General features: G+C 47.0%; 1 protein-coding gene across 18 annotated transcripts in view; it reads right to left on the reverse strand.

The window, feature by feature from the left end:
• EXTL3 (exostosin like glycosyltransferase 3) overlaps window positions 1–16,122 on the reverse strand; it is a 115,547-nt gene that overhangs the window by 39,319 nt on the left and 60,106 nt on the right. For 11 of the 18 annotated variants that reach the window (XM_072330906.1, XM_072330890.1, XM_072330907.1 and 8 more), the window contains one exon: window positions 4,993–5,088. The exons of 6 other annotated variants lie outside the window; for them this stretch is intronic. The gene's annotated coding sequence lies outside the window, so the exon portion shown is untranslated. Of the gene's footprint in view, window positions 1–4,992; window positions 5,089–5,872; window positions 6,001–16,122 lie in introns of those variants that run through there. One more of the 18 variants, XM_072330905.1, reaches the window with a different exon arrangement.

Genomic DNA, 16,122 nt, shown 5'->3' on the forward strand with positions numbered 1-16,122 from the left:
AGCTGAGCAATTGTTTGAACAGTCACGGTGTTCTGGTACAAAGGTTGAAAATCAATAATTCTTAAGTCCAGCTCAAGGAGATCTTAAGAAAATGGAAAACAAAGCATTCATTTTCCTTCATCACCCCAGCAAGCTCAGATCCCCTTCTGCAGCCCAACCATGAGAGCACATCTGTGCTCAGCTGAAGCCCATCAAGCTGTGTCAGATGAACCATCGCCCTACACTTGTAGGGACAAGTTGGTCCCTGTGTGCTGCAGACCTAAGGAGAACACATCAGTCGCAGTGAGTAACTTGGGCTCTGGAAGCAAGGAGCATGCTTGTAAGCAGGCTACAAACAGTCAAGGACTGGGGGTATTTTCTGCCTCTAATGCATGCCTGCCTGCCCTGCTGCATAAACCCTCTGAGCCTTGTATCAGTCTGCCTTCATGGAAGCTCTTATGGGTCAAAAAAGCAGATAGAGGCAAAGGGTTTGTCCAAGAGAGCCCAACCACTCTAACCTCTACACCTTGGGGCAGGATATCCTGCAAGTAACGTCCTTGCTCAGTATTTAGCTGGAAAACCCAGAGAAAGGCAGACGTTCCTGGGAGGGACTCCCCGTCTCTCCAGTTTTTAGGGATATTCAACTCTTCATCACAATTTTATTCAATTGGAAAAGTCTCCTTAAGATCTCTGCTAATCTGGAATGATGAGCACCATCATTTCCTGGCAAAACATTGTTGATAAACAAGGACTAAAGAAACAGCAACAAAAGAAGAAGGAGCCAGAAGAAGGGGAACCTCCAAAGGATCCCCTGCACCCAAACCTGTTCTGGGCACGGGGTTCTTGTCAGGTGCAGTTTGCCTGTGTGTTCTGCACTGTGCCACAACACGCCACCAAACACCAGCAAAACCCTGAAGCCTTTCAGCCAGGAGAGGTCAGTTATCACTGCCACAGCTCAGCACTCTACAACCAGGCCCCAAAAAAGGGTGAGAGGGGCAATGTGGGTTTGGATGTGCCACCTGGTACTGCACCCACACCAGCGCATCTCTTCATGATAAGTATGTACCCATGAAAGACGTGGGAAGATGTACAAAGGAGATGCTGAAGTGTCAAGGAACTTCACTTCCCACCTCTTGAGAGTATAATATGAACCAACAGAGCAGAAAGAAAACGCAAAACATCGTTTATCAAAGCAGCAACAGAATTTTCTGTCAAAGGCAAGATTTCACAACAAAGATGCTTTTGGCATGGGTGGATTCCTGACAAAACAATGAAGCAACGTGAATGATACATGATTGTTTCTTTGCACAGACTGCCGAAGAGCTTTCAGAAGCTTTATAAAATTGAAGCTACTTACGTCTAACAGCTACAGTGTAAAGGTGGGGAGGGAGTTTTCCCTATGCAGCTTTGGGGACAGCACTCAGCAAGAGGCATGCAGCTCCTTGAGCACTCCCTGCCCTCCCACCGAGCTCAGGGTCAGCAACCTGCAGAGCTGGGTCCCTGCTTTTGCTCCCCTGCCACCCTCACTCCCCCACGCTTCCCCCACCCTCCCTTTGATGGAAAGAGTGATGATAATGCCAATGAGGTGATTTGAAGCCTTGCCCGTGGCTGCTCTAAATGCAGCCACATGAAGCAGTAGGATTCTGCTGGTGACATTTGGACCACAAATGAAGTCCCTGAGAGTAATAAACAATCAGGTAAAGAAATCTGGAAAGAAATTACCCAGCACACCTCGTCTTCTTGGCCCCCATGAGATCCATATAAAATGTGTTAATGCATCTGATTATGATCTAAATTACATAGAGAGGCTCCTGCCAAGCACTCGGTGAAGTTTCTTTATTGTTAAGTTGGAAGCTGTTTAAGAACGGTCCAGTCATCATGTTTCAAATTAGATTTGGGGGAAAAAAAACACAACATTTTCCTACTTCTGCTGGCTCGTAACGCGGCTTTGTGGGAGAAAGTCGATGCGTGGTTTTTCTCTGCTGAAGTGAGAGCAGGAGAAGTGGTGACAGCACTAAAGGAGAGAGTCGGCCAGCCTATTGCCTGTCCTTGTACCGCGACCCGAGCTGAGCAGATTTACTGTACACTGACATGCCAGAAAGTGACTGCAAATGCAGCTGGCTTTTGAGATGCGTTTTGTCCTGAAAAGGGAGAAGAAGCACCACAGTGCTTTCACACACACTCCTACCTTCCACACATTGCAGAACCTGGAAATAGTTTCTGAAAATGTTAACTTTGATAAAAATGGCTTGAAAAGCATCACGCAAGACTCTCTCTATGCATGCAAAGACCGGCTTAGCTGTTGCTCAGGCCCAAACCAGCAAATCGCTGTGTTCCTTGGAGGCAGGCAAGAAGCTGTTTTTCACCCCTCACTTGCACTTAAACCCCAGACCAACCCAATATCTCCTGCTGACATCCGAATGAGCCTTCGCTGCACTGCTCAGCTCCCCCTCCACCGCTGGCTGCACATGTTAGAGGCAGAGCCGAGGTCACCTTGCTCAGGAAGTTGTTTTTTTAAAAGCAAGGTCCACATATATTGAAGATCTTCCATCTGTTCTCCCTGCCCTTCGAAACACACAGCTGTAGCAACAGCCACATAAATACAGACTGGAAGGGCCTGACAGGAAACAGCTAGCACATAATAGCTCTGACTCTGCACTACCCGTACCTATATATGCACACCACAAACAGTTGTATGCACCTCCTCTCAAGGTGCAGAGCTCATTGTCAACATCACTCTTCATATTCATAGCCAGTGCCCAGCATAAGAGGTATCCAAAAGTACCTACACCTCCCAAGTCCCTCTGCTGTGTGAAGACATCAGCCAATACAAATAACTGCTGTCTGTAACTGATATTGCTCCATGGGATGGCATTAGAAGCCAAGCATCAGAAAGCACATTTAAGAGAGGCCTGTACTGCTAGGGCTCACATTTGGGTAGCTCAGCTTTCACCTCCGGAGACCTACAGCAGAGCAGTAAGATAAACAATGCAGAGACTAGGAGAGATGTTAGACCTGATGTCCACCTGAGACATCCTCGGCCTTTTTCTGTTTTTACCTACAAGTATTAAGAAGGCAATAAGGTTATGACTATGAGCAGCACTCCTGCTCGTAAAGATGAAATATGGTAGTCGGTGTGTGCAGAATTCAGCCCAAGCCTTGTATCAGCACTTCTGCAGGAAATCAGAGCTAGAACTTCCATTTCCAGCCACCACTGTAACGCAGGGGTTTCAACACCAGAGATGATTTAATGAAGGATCAGAGGCTGGATCTCAGCCAGCGGACAGCACTGCGTTAAAAGGAAGCCTTTATCTCAACAAAACACTTACTGAACAACACGGTAGGTGCTTGGAAATAAAGCCTACGCTAACAACCAGATTGTAACCTGAAATTCTGCACAGCGGCATTCTCTTCTGCTGCACGTACAACTGATTCCCTTACACAGCATGCTTATTTTCTCTCCTTCTAAAGGCAAAAGAAACAAAAAAAAAACCAGAAAGAATTTTCTCTTTCAGCTTAACTTTGAGGCAAGACGGAGGACCACAGCCTTCCTCAAAGAAGTGAGATCTTTTGAACTCCAAGTCAGCAGGCTCTCACAGGAGCTGAGCTCGGGGGCTGCTCTGGAATAAATCAAAAAGGATTTACTCTTTCACTCAAACAAGGCAGCAAAAAAAATCCCCCAGATGTACAGATTTTCATCTGGGGATAGGAAGATAGTTAGTAGGTTCAAGGGAAAAAAAAGGGGGGGGGGTAAAAATGAAAAAACAAGAAAAGAGAACTTATAGGAGTGCCATTATGGCTTGATTGCCATGATCCTGTAAGCTAAACGCTACCTGCGTGGCTGGATTTCCTGGAGGAAGTCACCAGCACAGTAGCTAAGTCAGCTGGAAGCAGTTCAACCCAAGTGCATGAGGAGCAGATGCTCTGAACTCAACACAAGGACGCAGCACTCCAGGACAACTCTGTGGACAGCAAGTCAAAACAGGGGCTTGAACTGGTCATGCATCACTACAGATGCAGCTGTGATCTCTCAGAGTTTAGCAGAATTTGAGGGCAGATGGGACCCCGAGAGCACCCAGTCTGCTTCTTGCTAGGTCACAGACCGTTACATTTCATCTGAGCTTTCCTAGGAGCAGGACATGGATCTGGCAGTCTTAAATAACTGCGTTCCCAGTAACAACTCATGTGCTATTTGCACCACAAAACCCCTGCTGCCTCAACAGATTTGCTTGGGATACAACAGCCCTTTAGTGCCCTTGCACCTCTGGCTCCTGGTTCAAGCCCAGATTCACCAGCAGTTTCATCAGTACTTCAGAGCTCAGTGATGAGCACAAATTCCCATCCTTTGCCTTCATTACAGGAGCGACAGGAAAGTTGGGGAAGAAGAAATGTGCTGCTGGCAGCAGCCTCCAGCCTCTGCAGTGAGCTTGCCCATGCTCCCCTGTCAATCACACGCCCCCACAGTAGCTGTGCACCAGCAGCCCATGGACTCTTCCTTACACAGCAAGCCTACCTTGGCTATGAAGTTTCTTGAGGTATGACAGAAATGTTCAGATCACGCACGTCGTTTCAGAGCCCAACCTCCCCTGCAGAGCTGTGTGCCAGGACTGGGATCCTCAGCACGCAAGTGAGTTCAGCCCGTTCATGACAATCAGTGCTTCTTTTAAAAACCAGAATTTAAACTGCTGAAATCAGAATCTTGTGAAACATCACTTCTTCGCCTGCAGCTCTGCCAAGTGAAGTTGGCTTTCAGCAAATTGCAAGTGATTAAATGAAAGAGTGGGTGGCCAAGCATATAAAGGCCTTGACTCAGATTCTGTGAGTGACACCGCACTGGTGCTGTCCAGCTTTCCCCATCTGTTACCATTACTGTAACGTGTGCGGTGAGAAGGGAAAACGGGGCTGGAAAAATCACAGAGATGTTCTGGTAGATGGTTAAAATACAACCAGGAAGCACCAATTTCATGGCAGGTGTGGAGCAAACAGGTACTGCAGAGCTTGGCTGTGCCTTACCTTCTGCACCGCTTCTTGGCTCAGAGCTGTCCTGCATCACACATCAATCCTTCACTACTTCTTTCTCTTTGTGTTGGTCTCAGGGGTGCTTCTCCTCTTTAATACAAAAAACAAACAGAACCATATGTACTTAAGACACACATTACCCACTGCCTAGAGGCATTGTGCAAGAGATGCTGCCTATTAGCATGTTGGCTAAAAACATGCATTCCAGAAGAGATTCGTGAAGCACCAATGCTCCTATGGAGCTGAACTGGGCTGGAGGCAACAGGAATACAGCAAAGGACACCTTGAGTGCCCCAATGCCCCAAGTCAGGAGGAACAGCCACAGATGCGCAGTGAGAAACAACCAGCACGTTCCACAAATACCAGGTTCTTAACAAGAAAGAAGGGATATTTCAAGTATTTCATAGCTATGGCAGGAGATGAAGGTCACCAGCTCTGTGCTCCATCAGCACAAGGCCAGCTTGCAGCAAACACCTCCAGGGACGGTGACTCCACCACCACCCTGCGCAGCCTGTGCCAGTGCATTATTACTCTTTCGGAGAAGAAATTGTTTCTAATATCCAATGTGTTCTCAGCTCCCTTAGCATAAAACACTCCCATGACAGCACTTGGCAGCCGACAGCTCTGTACACACACTCAACCATTTCCCACCGGAAAAAGGCAGCTACTTCACTCCCTCAGCGCCAAGGGGAGCACCACAAGTCCCCTGCCTTGTTCCACGACACCCCAGGAACTCTACCACCAGATCCACATTCAAACCCAGTAACCCCCAGTAATCCCTCATCCTTTTTCCCTAGCTCAAAACCCACTCCAGACACACTTCTGCTGCAAATAATCATTTAGAGATACAGAAAACTGAAACAAAACCAAGTACCTTTTGCTAACCAAAGCTTGAAGATGCAGGTCTGCTGCTCAGCAGCCGATGTCTCTGCTGCACGTGGCACACCCTTTTGTTTTAGAACAGAAGTGCTGCAGATCAGGGCCATCCCCATCCTGCCTTCGTACTCCTACACAGCTCTGGCAGCCAGCACAAGCAGCACGTCCCAAGTCTCCCTCTTCCCACCCTTACTGTTACTAACGCGTTCCATGCTCACCGCCTAAGCTCAGCTGTCAGGGACAAGAATGGAGCTTTGGTGGCTGCTGCTGGGCTCTGGCATCAAGGTTGGCAGCTGCCTATAAAAGCTCCTCCATCCCCTTCTGTTCAGCTGGCAAAATGCTTCCTGAGCTCCTGAATCTCTGAGTTGAGAAGAAGTAAACACGCTGCAAAGGGAGCTCTTCTCTCTTGCAAGCTTCAAGGGATGGCATGTTTCCATCTGCAAAAGGCTACAAGATGTCTGCAGAAATAGGAACTAATAGCCACGGCCCCTCCAATCCCTGCTCCTCCCAGAACTGCAAAGCTCCTTCCAGAGTTCCTCAGAAACCACAAGTGCTGGTGTTACTCAACAGCCACAGCGAGGACTTTATTTCAACAAGTACTGCAAAATCCATGAGCAACAGGACACAAGCCCAGCATCTGCACTAGCTGGCAGGGCTTCAGTGCAAGCTTTGCATGCATACAGTTCACAGTACAAAAAATATATTGGTTAATTCTTTAAGTCATTGTTTTTCTGGGTCCATGAAATGCAAGACGCACAGCTCCTGGAGCAAAGGACCTCAGAATGAGGACAAACAGCAAGCACATTTTAACCCACTGCTCAACGGGATGCTCAGACTTACATCATCCAAACTAATCACACTCCTGAGTTTTTCAAGCATGATTCTAACACAAAAGTGCTCATGGGATGAACAGCACCTCGCAATAAAAGCAATGCCTCTTCTCTAACCAACTCTGTATACCACACAGTGTACAATTACAAGATATATTAACGACAGCCATCAGAGTACAATATTAACAGCAGCAATATTACACTACCACCAGCTCACCCTAAAAGTAAAGGCTGTGTCTCTCCCTACTCCCTATCAGAGATGCAGTAGCAAGGAGCTGTTACGGCTCCACTTTCTTTTTTATTAGTTCTTACAAGATAACTATGCTAAAAGGTTGCATCAGGAATTTAAACTGCAGTTGTCAGCAGAAGTGAAGGACACTGTGGGATACATTTTCCTCTAGCTCTTTTATTGCTTGGTTCCTTGGAGTGATTCAAGCAGCTTAAGGACGTGAGAGGTACTGTCACAACAATACCTGGCCCTCAGCAAGCCGCCATTTAATAAAATGCCCTTTACAGCACTGGCCGGACCCACAGAACAAGAATCAACAACTGCAGATCGCTACCAAAGTGCCCCCTATGGGATGTGCCTTCTGAGATGCTACTTGTGCTTGACAGGAGGTGGTTCCAGCTCATGGGAAACACTGATTTCCGCAGCCCTGCTCACATCTGTGACACGATAACACAACTGACTTCACCTCCCCTAAAAATGAAGTGTGGGATAAGCCAAGGGGTGTGATGGGCTCTCCATTGGATGGACCAGGCTGTAACTGGGTTTGGTGTGTCCTGCCCACTACTGCCCTATCACTCAGGTGCTTGTTATGTCACTTCCTTGACTGCCAGTCTCCAGAGGAGAGGGTGGAGGGCTGGATTGCAGCATGATTGGCTCGGACCCAGGCCAGGAAAGACTCAAACAGCACTGGCACAAGCAGAAATGCCTTAAAGATTCCCGTGACAGCAGGCAGCTGCTTTTTGTCCAGGCACCATGTGGGGGGTTCTGCTGGACTCTTCACTACTGACAATCAAAAAATGATTTAATCTGCATCAGTTATCCCTTCAACTTGTTGCTATGCACCAACTCAAGTGCTTGGAGCTGGAAAGGATGTTGATCTCCAGCCCTATCCAGCTCTGCTGCACAGAGCACACCACGCTGCTCCAGCATCTCCTAGCTGCCTGCCTAGCACTGCGCTAGCTCCTACATCCCATAATGAGAACTAACCTGGAAAATGGAAGAGCACGGTATCTTGGGGGAGGGCGGAAAGACCACTGAATCCTGACTCAGAAGCAGACAGAAAGCAGCTTGAACCCAGGCCACTGCTTGCCTCGGGCACAGGAAGAGGCAGCCTTGCTGTCTGCAAATCTCAATTACACAGCTGAGTTGAAGTAAAAGCCCAACCTATGTATCCTAAGGCAAAAGGCAGCTTTATTTGGTGCCTCCAAAGTGTCCCTGTTTTGAAGGTGAAGTTCTCTGCAGTAACCTACGTTCTAGAGATAATTTACTTCACCTGCAGAGCCAGAAGCTTCAGCAGTTTTTAACCATAAGAAATTCCCACATCAACAGTCTCAGCAACTCCAAGACGAAACCAGCCCTAACCCTGACCCCAACCACAATGCTGCTGCCTGCCCTATGGGAAAATGGCTTCTTGTCAGCTGCTCGTTTGCACCAGGTCCCTCCGTGTCACTCTCTGCATGTGCAGACACAGCACCAAGAGAGCTCTATGTTGCCCAGAGCAAGAGCTGAAGATGCCCCTGTGCCAGGCAAGCATGCCTTGAAGTCTGTGGGAACAAACAGAACGTGCTTTGTGAAGCATGAGCTTTTTAAGCAGAGATGGCTCTTGCAACCAGACGTGAGATTCTGTGATTTTTTTTAAGCTTGGGAGCTCTTTTTTACTGCATTAAAAGTAAGAGCTTCAGGTCACCTTTGATGCAGAGACCTACAAGGAGGCAGCTGTCAGATGGTGCCTCAGTATCTGCTCCTTACCCATGGGCTCAGAGCCTCGTGAACGCCTGTGCCATCTGTACATTGCATGTTTGTACTCCAAATCCCACAGACACTTCTTTGATGTGTTGGCCTTCGGTGAGCTGGAGCTCCGAAAGGTCTTTGAAGATAACAGCAATCTGCACAGAATGATGCACTTAATGGATAAGGACCCCCACCATTCCTTGAAACACGAGTTTGTGTTGTTAAAAAAATACACACGAATTAAACTGCACTTCAGTTTTTAATTCGCATTTATTTTGCTAAGCAAACAGGGCTGCATTTGGCACAGACGGAGGAGAATGGCACACACCACACAGCCAGTGCTCACCAACATCTGCTGCTCACACCGCTGTCAGCCTTAACCCAGCTCTGATCAGCATCCCTGGAGGTGGTTCAGAACTGTGGGGATGTGGCACTGAGGGACGTGGGCATGGGAGGGTGGGCTGGGCTTGGGGATCTGAGAGGCCTTTTCCAACCTTTAAGATTTTGTGATTGTAACAGGTGTTGGAGTTGGGAAACTCCAATATAAACAAATAAGATCTACATCCTTCTGCAAATTAAACCCAGCAGCTCAGATGCAGACCCAGCTGAGCTCACCTTCCATCCAGCAGGAACCGAGGATGGAGAATGTGCAGTCCCAGGTGGCTGTGAGCAATCTGCTTACCAGGAGCTACGGAAAGCAAAGCCAGAAACCTAATGGCACTGTGGAATATTTGGATGTATCAGTGCTCTCCTCTGACCTCCTCCCTTCTGTGTTTTGCTAAATGCATCCATTTTCTTTTACTTCTCCTTTCAGCATCCACTGAAAAACTTTTCCTTTCACCCCTCAGTCCCAAAACCATCACAGTGTGCTTTCATCTCATCCTCTCCTGACAATTACATCCACTTGCTTCCCTATTTTCTTTCAAAGCTTTCATTCACACTGCTTTTTTTCTTTTCTATCTCACTCACCTGCCTGACCATCATTATTTTCCCCATTGTCCCACATGCTATTATGTATCTAAAACCCGCTTTCAGCAGGGTTATTTAAGCCCATTCTCCTGCACTCAGGTAGATGAATATTTGTGTTGAACCTGCAGCAGATCCTCCAGCTTCTGCTGTACTAAATGCTATTAGAGAGATGCTAAAGTCCAGTGGAAGTTTGGACAACGCAAAACATGAAATAGAGCACTTTGATATTTAAGAGCTGAAAGTTTTCCAGGCTAATGCAGGCAACGTCACATAAAACAGGCATCCTAACCATCTGGGTCCATTAACTACACTTGGTCTACAGCATTTGCTGTCTGAATTGTTTATGCCTCGTTTGAGCACGCAGACTGCCCAGCATATTAATCGTTTGGAAAAGAATGTGTAGAATAGAGCTAGAAATGAGGGACCATTTGGGATGCCTGTTGTTAGGCCAGAATGAGGATGAGGCACGGAGATACAACCCTTGATAACGTGCCTTTAGATGACCCAGTGCCTGCTGAAACCCCACAGTGACAAAGACCTCCTCCAAAAAATCCCTACATTCCTTCCACATCCTCAAGTCAGCCAACTGAGTTGCTATGATGAGAGCTTTGCATAGAGTGGGGCTTGGTACGAGAAAAACACAAGGATGCTCAATGCAGAAATAGGGTGGACGAGGAGCAAAACAGTGCCAGGATTTACTTTTGCAGAAGAAAAACACAGCCAAGGAAAAATTGCTTTGTAACACAGGAGAAAAGAACTTGCAGATAGAAGCCATTTTGAACACACTGCTTATGTTCAAGAAGACATTTAGGGATAAATATTGGACCTTCAAATGAAAGTCCTCTGTGGTTGGCTTGTGCTGCTTTACCCAAAGTCATCCAACCCCCTGTTGGAAATATTACACATCCTTTTCACATTAGAGCAGTTGGGTGGCATGAAGAATTAGCATGCAAGCAGAGGGATGCTCAGCAGGGGGAAATTAACTGCTTCAAAGAAAAGCAAGAGGCACATTAGAGCCTGTTCCAGCACACAAGTCCTTCCCTGCGCTGCAGACAGATAATGCAGCAAAGCACACAGAAGGAGCAGCACTTCCCTTTGAGAACATTTCCTAAGCTTGCCGTCAGCTGTGGAAATTTATTCAAAAGGAAGCGGTCCAAGCAAGAACTTCCAGCATTCTCCTGTGCAAAATCACTCTCACTACGGCATTTTGCTTTCACAGCAGAAACGATGCTAAGGGATTCTGCCCCCAGGAAAAAGGAACAGAAACTGCCTTTGCAGTGTCTCTGTGCAGAACTGTACTGGCACACGATGTTCAGAAGCCACCTCCTGACATGGTCTGTGTTGTGACATTGGACTGACACAACTCATGCCTTCCTTTGTGACCATGCCATGGGTTTCCTGCATGAGCAGAACAGACTCAGCATCTCTGCATCTCAGCATCCACAGAGATGAAGCGTGTGGCTGCACGTCTCCCAGCAAACCCAAAGAGCTCCTTCTAGTCGCAGAACCTCCAAAGATGCGCTGAGGTTTGGTCCAGAGAGACAGAATCCATCCCCTCCTGGTCACTTCCTCCGGTGATCAGTCACAGCAGTGCCTATCTCCTAACCTCCCACTCGAACTTCTCATCACCTGCAGTAGACCTGGCAGTATCCAATGCTCTCTACCCAAGCAAGTGAGTTTGGTTTTGTTTGTTCTTGACACAGTGGGAGATATAAGAAGTTCAAGTCCAGATATTTCTCCCCCTTCTCCCCTGCCCTGCTGCTCTTTGCACAAGTTCTTTAGCTTTTCCCACATCTATTTTAAAAGTACGGATATCAGAGCTATGTAAGCTACTTCACTAGTATTCCCATGGAAACAGCTTTGGGAAGTAAAAACATCTTATCTTCCTATCCCCAAGTAGCGCATCCATAGATGGCATTACTCACTGCTGTACCACCATGCTGGGAATTCGAGCAGGCTGGTGGGCTGGGACAAGCCCCAAACCCCTTCCCAGTGCCCACATCTCTCCAGGCAAAGCCTTCGTCCTGCTTCTCATACCACTTGTAAGAAGGTGGTTCATAAAGTCATCTGGATTACTCCGAGCCATTTATCATATTCTAATAATGATTTATGGCTCCATTGGTTTCTGAAGCCCAGAAAAAGAAAAAAACAGATTTCCTCAGCACCAATTCTGCACTTGATGAAAATCACCCGAGTAGCCAAGATGAAGTTATCACTAAGAATTACTACGTTCAAACTTAGTATGAACTCCTGTGATCACATTTGCAGTGCTGCAGCTTCATCGCAGCCTTTATGTGACTTTTATTTCTCACCCTGGTGAAGAAATGAGCAGAGCTGAGGGCTTCCACTGCCTTCAACAGCTCTGACACGGCCCAGCCACCCAACATTGAACTTGTTCATCCATGTTACTGCCTTCACCAACGTACAACTATATATACACATATATTTCCACATACACACAGAGCACAAGCCCCGCTAACCTTGCACAACTAGATACAGGGTCTCCAAAAAGCACACAGTGCTTTGAGAACGATACTCCTGAAATGTGCTTCCAGCAGCTTCCCAAAATCACATGCACTGTAACAGCAGCAAGGAGAGGATCCAACTCGAGGGAGGCATTCAGCGATGCTTAAGCAACACAGCTTCTCTCCCTCCTGCTCCAACTCCCTGCCCCTATTCCCCAGCACATTTCCAAACTGGCTCAACTTTGGTGCATTTGCATGGGAACTGCACAAGAGCCATCTGCCAAACATCAAGTCATGGATCCCAAGAGCGGGGACAAGGCAGCTCAGAAGGGAAAAAATGGTCAGTGTGCTTTCAGCTTTCTTTTTTTCACTGTAAGAACTGTGTATTTTCTCAGCCTCGTTCTCCACAACAGCCCAATTGTTTTCACTGGAGCGCTCCCAAGAAGCACATCCTTTTTGCAGACAACTCGCCCAAACCAAGTTTGACAAAATATAAGCGACTGAAAATAAGGTTTTCAAACACAGAGCACCTGGCAAGCTTTTAATAACGACTATTTCCACCCATCATTGAACTGCTGGTCAAACTGCAGAGAGGTTTTGCCAACAACCATCTATTCCCATAGGGAAATACTGACTGGAAGATGCTTAAGAACGTCACCATTTACCTTCCCCAGACGAAATCTGCACTGATCTCCTTTCTCTCATTGCCTACCATAATCTGCATTTTGTTTTGTTGCTCTAATTAAGGACACGCGTTCCTTTGGATAAAGATCTCAACATCTCGCTCATCCATAGAAGTTACTCAGCACACAGATGCTGCTTTGCAAGCAAAACCATCGATTTTAGCCACGAAGGCACCAGTTTCACATGAGCATCCCAACAAGCGCATTTCAGCAAAATTCTCTTTAAACATCCTTGTGTTCATGCGTGGATCCCTCCCAGCAGGATTTCTGAGCGAGCAGAAGATAAATGCCTGCTGTGATATTTCCATAATCAGGATTTCATGTTGCCCAAAAGCAGTTGTTTTTTTTCCCTCAGAGTCTCCAGCAATCCCCCAAACAGGTACAGCTTGGGACAAAGGAGATGGCAAGCAGTTGCACACCCTGTGGTATCTCAGGGGCCGATGAAAAACAGCAGGGAGACACTCCCAGACACCTTGCTGTCTATATCTACCTCTCCGTATCCACAGCCCATTAAATCCCATATTGCACAAACCCAGGAGCAGCTGAGCTACACGCACTGAGAGCAGCATATAATGAGGAGACGGGGAGCGCTGTGAAGGACGAAGATGCAGTTTGACGCTGCTGGTCCTTTGGGCTCCTTCCTTTTGGCAGCAGGGGTCTCCATGAGATCCCATCACAAAGAAATGACTCAAGCAAGTGATCTTCCTGAGGGTGATGGAGAAGTGGGAGCACTGAAAGGCTTGGGAATAAGAACATCAAAATCAAAGCCTGGGAAATCCACGATGCCCTTTGGAAAACGTCCTGGTCAGTTCTTGCACTGCTAAGTCCTGACCCTACCACAAACTCAACTGTGCTGTGAGGAGACTAAGATGCAAAACCAGCAAAACAAAATCAGGGAACAAAAGCTGACATGCAGTAAACTGACCAATGCATCTGGACAGCAGCAAACTACTGGTGAGCTCCTGGCACACAGCCCTTTAGCTCTCACTGCAAGGCAACAGCAAGAGAGGATGGAGAGTCAGTTTGCAGCCCTGTTAGCTCAGGGCAAACACTTGTGTGCCAGCAGCACTTCCACAGGAAGGTGGGAGTATCTGTGCTCATCTACGGCTTCCCAAGTTATAAGGAGGCCCTCTGCGTACATCCCATTTACAAGCAAAACCAGACAGCAACTTTACGGTCACTAAGCTACCTGTGCAAAGCAAGTGCTGCAGAATCTACAAGGACTTCCAATTCGTTGTTATTAACACATTCTTTGTATTAATCTTCCCCAAGTGATCCATTGTGGAAATTTATGTATGACCCTCTATTGAAAACCACAGTAACTCTCTCCCTGAACGTACCGCGGAGCTTAAACACATGAAAGCAGAGAGCCTGAAGAGGCTGATGAGAATCATTTGCCAGTATATTGGGAAGGACAATCTGGTTTTATGGGACGTTTTATAGTATGTTTTTCCAAATTAAAACTAAAACAGTTCCCAGATGGAAGCTGCACCACTGCAACTTCAACCTTAACCGTACTCTGTTGCTGTTGTTGTTTTTAAGAACATGCAAAGCTTCTGGAAATCTGAGCCCAGGGAAAGGCTGGAAGCTCCTTGCACTGCTCAGAGAAGACTCAGGCATGATGGCACAAACCCCGACACCTTTTTTTGGTCAGAGATTGAAATAAGAAGGAAAAGTTTGTTTCACAACAGCAGCAAAGTTTGCCCTTATTTCTACAATGCGTGCATCAGACTGTGGAAAATTTCCTTACAAAGCTCCAGGCATCTACACAGGCAGCTGGAGATGGAAACGTATTCCCTTGCTCACAGTGTGCTAATCCAGTGACTCTGAACTAAACAGCTTGCTGCTGCAAATTGATTATTTCAGTTTTGAAGTGTCCCATATAGACGTAACGTGGCTCTAATACTCTTTCCAAGTCACAGCTTTTTTCCCGGGAAGCAATGTCTAAAGCTTGAATGTAGCTTTTAATTTGCATCATCAATGCTTAACGCAGACAATAGTCTGGCTCATCCCTTCATGCTTATTCTGGTGCTGGAAAAGCAACAAAGAACAGAGTATTTTTGTCAAGCACTTGCAAATGCACAGAACTGGAGAAGATACGGGAGATGAAAGCAGGCTCTTTGCTTACTTCTGAGAACATGCAAAGGCAGAAGTGCAGCCAGCACCTGGATCCATCAGCACCGTCCATACCTTGCAGAGATGACACATATTCTTAATTTGTTAAGGACAAATGCAGAACTAGTAGTTTCAGCTACAGGGATGGAAAGCACAGGTCACCTTCCCTTCACCAGGCAGCTCCAGCCACCTGTCCTCATTCCTTCCCCAGGCACTTCTCATCCCATTCCTAATGCTGCCCTTACTCTGATTTCTGGCTCCTTCCCAAGCCCTCTCCATCCCCTCCTCCCTTCTCTCTGGTGTCACTGCCAACACCCGCTCCCAATCTCCATTACAGTTTCTGCTGGGTGCAGAGATCCTGTTGCAGCTGATCACTACAGCACTGCCTGTGCTTTGCATTAAGGGAGGATCAAGTTATGCCACAGCTCATCAAAGCCCACGACACTGTCAGTAACCATTACAAGAGCTTTCACTCTGCCTGATGGAAGAGAAAACCGCCTTGGCCATAAGAGAAACGCCAGAAGGGAAAAGAATAGTTTTCATTGTAACAGGATCTTGTAACAGAGTGAAAATTGTTCTGTCAACACAAGCAGGACCCACCATGCTGGAGCAGTTTTCCTTTTTCCAAAGGATTTCAGGCAGCACAGACAGAAGCAGAAACACCACCTTACCCACATCTGTTTGTTGCTCAGATTACTCTCCAAACCTGTGTTCCTGGTCCATCTCCCTGGTGGGTCTCTCTTCCCTGTACTCACTTAACTCTTTATAAAGTGATTACAATTGTTTATTTCAAACAGTATAATATTAATCCCAGGGACAGAAAGCTCTCAGTGGTTGCTGTCTCCCTGCCACATGGTTCCATGGGATCCATGCCATGGCTTCCTCTGAACCCATTCTTTGCTAGACCCTGAAGGTCCATAAGCACTATGCTCCCTACTCAGGTATCCACAACAGAAAGTGCAGGCATCCAGATTCACTTCTGCTCACTAAAAACCCCAGGACACTGCAAGACCAGAATAAGAATACTAATTACAGATACCTAATGCGATAATTTGACAGGCTGAGGGAGCTGGGCTTGTTCAGCCTGGAGAAGAGAAAGCTGCAGGGTGACCTCATTGCAGCCTTCCAGTACCTGAAGGGAGCCTATAAACAGGAGAAGAGTCAGCTGTTTGAAAGGGAAGATTATGGCAGGACAAGGGAAAGTGGTTTTAAGTTGAAGGAGGGAA

This window comes from Excalfactoria chinensis, chromosome 3 (assembly GCF_039878825.1).
Source record: "Excalfactoria chinensis isolate bCotChi1 chromosome 3, bCotChi1.hap2, whole genome shotgun sequence".
NCBI classification, from domain to species: domain Eukaryota; kingdom Metazoa; phylum Chordata; class Aves; order Galliformes; family Phasianidae; genus Excalfactoria; species Excalfactoria chinensis.